General features: G+C 55.0%; 1 pseudogene; it reads left to right on the top strand.

Moving 5' to 3' along the window:
• The first annotated feature begins 258 nt into the window (after positions 1 to 258).
• Positions 259 to 4,459, top strand: LOC123123699 (protein DETOXIFICATION 54-like; annotated as a pseudogene).
• The last annotated feature ends 342 nt before the right edge of the window (positions 4,460 to 4,801 follow it).

The raw sequence follows: 4,801 nt of genomic DNA on the forward strand, positions 1-4,801 counted from the left end.
AGCTTGGGTGGCGTAGGGAAGCGGAGGAGAGTACAGTGAAGTGACTAGGATTTTGTCTGGAAAATGAACGAGAAGAATATACTATGTAGGGTCGGGTGGGCCAACGTGGGCTAGCTCGGACGTGGTCCGCCCAGACGTTCGTAACGCCGCACTGCCCACAGGTTCGTATCTGCGTTTGCGGCGGCAGTGGTATATGTACAGATACAATAATGAGAACTCTCGAAACTGCAGCGTCTTTCATGGCAGACCGGTAACGCGTGTGTACTGAGTAGTACACCGCACGTCTGCGCGGTCACATTTATAGACGGAGCAACCAAACCAAATCCCAAGAGTCATTCGTATACAGATACACGGGAGCGAGCCCGGCCGGAAACCAAACACCATTCGTCGCTCCCTCGCTTCACACCAGCGCGCACTAGTCCCTCTCTGCCTCCTCTTCTCGGTCGCGCGCCGCCTCTGCTCTCCCTCGGCAACGACAGCAAACACCGGCTAGCCAGCCAAGAAAGAGGCGCCGACATGGCCATCCCGCTCCAGGCGAAGAAGCAGCAGGAGAACGGAAGCAAGGGCGGCCAAGGCAGCGACGTGGACGGCGGCGACGACAACCCTTCGGCGGCGGAGGAGCTGCGGGAGCTGTGGCGCATGGCGGCGCCGATCACGGCGCTCAACTGCGTGGTGTACCTGCGCGCCATGGTGTCCGTGCTCTGCCTGGGTCGGCTCGGCCCGCTCGACCTCGCCGGCGGCGCGCTCGCGATCGGGCTCACTAACATCACGGGCCACAGCGTGCTCTTCGGCCTCGCGTCCGGGTTGGAGCCGCTTTGTGCCCAGGCCTACGGCTCCCGCAACTACGACCTGCTCACGCTCTCCCTCCACCGCGCCGTGCTGCTGCTCGCCATCGCCGCCGTCCCCATCGCGCTGCTATGGCTCAACGTCGGCCCTATCCTCGTCGCGCTCGGCCAGGACCCGGCCATCTCCGCCTCCGCCGCCGCATACGCCGCGTGGGCGCTCCCGGACCTCGCCGCGCTGGCCGTGCTCCAGCCGCTTCGCGTCTACCTTAGGTCCCAGGGCATCACCAAGCCCATGGCCGCCTGCTCCGCGGCCGCCGTCGCGCTGCACATCCCGCTCAACTTCCTCCTCGTCTTCCGCATGGGCTTCGGCGTGCGCGGCGTCGCGGCCGCGCAGGCGCTCACCAACACCAACATGGTGCTCTTCCTGCTCGCCTACGTGCGGTGGGCGGCCGCGTGCGATGACACGTGGAGGGGCTTCGCGCGGCCCGCCGCCGTAGCCAGCGGGCTCGGCGGCCTCGTCCGCCTCGCCGTGCCCAGCTGCATCGGCGTCTGCCTCGAGTGGTGGTGGTACGAGGTCGTCACCGTGCTCGCCGGCTACCTCCAGAACCCCACCGCCGCCTGATGTACACCGTGCCCATGGCGCTCGCCGCCTGCGTCTCCACCCGGGTAAGAATAAGATTAGGAAACACTAGCCCGCCATTGGTGTCAACTTTCCAAAAGGAAAAAAAACCTTTGATTCGTGAAATGAACACTTGCCCGCCATTGTCATCAACTTTCCACAAAGAATTATTATTATTTTGATTCGTGTCGATCACCCAACTGCCAAATTCCTTTTGGGGTTTCAATCACATCGCATCGCATCGATCGACCGACCCGTTGGTGATGTGGGCGAGAGGTTGTTATATTGCGGGTGATGATGAGTTTGTTGTGAGCATGCATCATCATCCGACGTATCACACGTAACTTGTGCCGGCACATCCCTCTTGCTCACACATTTTCTGGTGCTCCCTTTCCTCGTTTTTTTTTGCACCTTCTCTTTTGCATGATACCAGACCGATATTCACTTCCGTTTTTGGTCCCATGCATGATTTACGAGACCAAGCTTAATTGTTTCCTCCATTTTTTACGCCATATTTTGGGGTCACTTTGTACCATCTGCTTTTGGAAATGAAGATTTCTTTGCCCTGCATGCATGCTTCTTTCAAGGAAAATCCAATTTTCATGAGCTAAATTCTGTCAAAACATCCTGTATATTGGGTTCTTTAACACACTTCGAAGATGTGAGCTTGTTTTTGGGAGACACGCAAGTCTGTCTAGCTGCTTTGAGCTACTCTTGTCAAACATAGTTTCATTCAATATCAGTCGGAACAAAAGTTGGATGCACCGCACACACTTGCTTAGCTAGGCTAGCTGCACGCATTTGCCATAGACCTACTTCCAAAACGGCAAAATAAATGTTGCCATAGTTCCGTTGAACCACAAAATATCTATATAGCTGCTAGACGTAGTACGTAGTTGAGCTTGGGCGTGCTGCCTAGATATTTTCCTCTCTTTTCAATTGAAAGAAAATGTTTAATTTGTCTACATACTTCAATTTGGGTACATACTGCATACCCTAGTATTTAGAGCTTTCATAACCATTATCTTAAAAATAACATTGAAAAAATTACCTAAAAAACCACCTGATCGGGTAAACGGAATATTTGGACAGAATTAACTGCAATATATTCCCCTAAGAAAAAGGAAAAACTGACGTATATTCCTAGTCCCAAAAGACACACTCCCACGCTCCTATCTTAGGTAGATTCCCAGGTAGCTAGACTAGACAGCTGCTGTTTTTACCCCAGGTAAAATAGTGCGGGTGAAAAGATTACTTTTACTAGTTACAGCGACGAGACACAGAAACGACAAGGTTTGTGGCGGTAAAAGCTTTGCTTGCTTTCTTCTTCTTCCACTTGTCCATGGCATGGCCTGGTCTGGTCTCTTCGTGGCAGCATGCACACAATTGCACCACTGTGCACATATAGCAGCTGAGTTGACCAATCAATGGCCGCTGCAGTAGCTAGCCGCCGGGCCACATGCGGCAACAGTGCTCCCACTGCTCAGTTGCCGGAAAAGACAAGACCAGTTCCTCTCTCCACTGTGGGCACTGTTTGTTTCTGCAGGGCACACCATTTCTGTGTTTGTGTTAATCGATCGATCTTGTTGAGCTTGAGGAGGGCATGCATGGTGGTTTTTCTGATTTGCATGGTGGGTGGGTGGATGCATGCAGGTGGGCAACGAGCTGGGCGCCGGGAAGCCGCGGCGTGCGCGGATGGCGGCGACGGTGGCGCTGTGGTGCGCGGCGGGCGTGGGCCTGGCGCACGTGGCGTGGACGGCGGCGTTCAGCGCGCAGTGGGTGTCGCTCTTCACGCGGGAGCCGTCGGTGGTGTTTCTGGCGTCGGCGGCCATGCCGGTGCTGGGGCTGTGCGAGCTGGGCAACTGCCCGCAGACCACGGGGTGCGGCGTGCTGCGCGGCACGGCCAGGCCCGCCGTGGGCGCCCGCATCAACCTGCTCTCCTTCTACCTCGTCGGCACGCCCGTGGCGGTGCTGCTGGCGTTCGGGCCCTGGCCGTGGACCGGGTTCGGCGGGCTGTGGTACGGGCTGCTGTCCGCGCAGGCCGCCTGCGTGGCCCTGGTGCTGGTCGCCGTCGTGTGGCGCACCGACTGGCGCGTCGAGGCCATGCGCGCGCGGAGGCTGACCGGCACCGGCGCGGAGACGACGGCGACGTCCACCGAGGGGGAGGAGCAGGAGGAGATGAGGCGCCTCGTGGCCGGCAACGGCCGGGAGGCCGACGTCGACGTGTAGCGACCCGTTCCTTTCGGTCGAACCACTTAGTTTAGCCCTACGTGCGGTGCATCGCGGTGACATGCTAAACTTAAGCCAGACTAGCCATTCCACCCGTAGAGCAGCCGTAGCATATTTGCAGCACCTAGCTGGCTAGCTTTAGTTATTGCTGTGAGCCACACAGCTCACAGATTTGCTGCTGCATGCATGCTTGCAGCTAAGCGTAAGCGGTGGGGTGTTGCATTGAAGTGGTTGCTGCTTGGAGAAATGGCCTAGCTAGCAAGCTAATCAAGCTAGAGATCTTGATCGAGCTAAGCAAGTTCATTCCAAGTGACACGCACTTCCTTTTGTGTACCAGCTACACAAGTTCATTAGCACTTGATTTTGGGATCGATGGGGCATGCATGCATGCCTTGAAAAAGAAGCATGGAGCCTTTGGGAACCTTTGCATCTGCCACTGCTTCCTGCCGCATACGAGAAAGTTGGCTAGTATAGTAAGTTGTGTTTGGATATGATGCTAACCTGCACTGAACGTGAAGGATCGAGGAGCTTGCGGTGTGATGATCGGTGTCTCGATCTGATCCTGTTTTATTCCTTTCTTTCTCGTGTAAGTGTATCAGCTAGCATGGCTTTATGAGAAAGAGGGAAGCGGCTTTTCTCGTCATATTCCCCCTCCCCTTTGCGGAGGACAACGTATCGCTACGCCTCGCTTTCGCCTTTCTCTCTGGCTAGAGCGGGGCCGGCTGAAGCCTTACCTTGCGCCCGCCTGTCTCACCGTCTTTAGAGCATGGTTAAGAATGCTTTTGGTCACCTCAACTGATCTTTCATATTTGCATCAGTGGCTCATTTGAGTCTGGCTGAGATAATGTAGGCTGAAAACCATGTTCTGTAGATTGTTTGATTGCATGTATATGTTTTTACCCGAATTTTTAAACGCGCAGCTGCGCTGGATCGTTGTCTTGAGCGCACGCTCATGTCCGCCAATTTCTTTCCCGACATGTGGCTAATACAAAATGCAATTAAGTCAACCTAATCATGGGGTCTATAGAGAGGATTAACACGCATGGAAAGCACATGGTCCCCGACGTATCCGCATACCATCTCATCCCGTGAGTTTCTCAGCAAGATATCACGTGCATGCATTTAATGTGTGTTTCAAATTTTTAAAAAGCTATAACTTTTGAACGGA

Source organism: Triticum aestivum, chromosome 5D (genome assembly GCF_018294505.1).
Source record: "Triticum aestivum cultivar Chinese Spring chromosome 5D, IWGSC CS RefSeq v2.1, whole genome shotgun sequence".
Taxonomy (NCBI): domain Eukaryota; kingdom Viridiplantae; phylum Streptophyta; class Magnoliopsida; order Poales; family Poaceae; genus Triticum; species Triticum aestivum.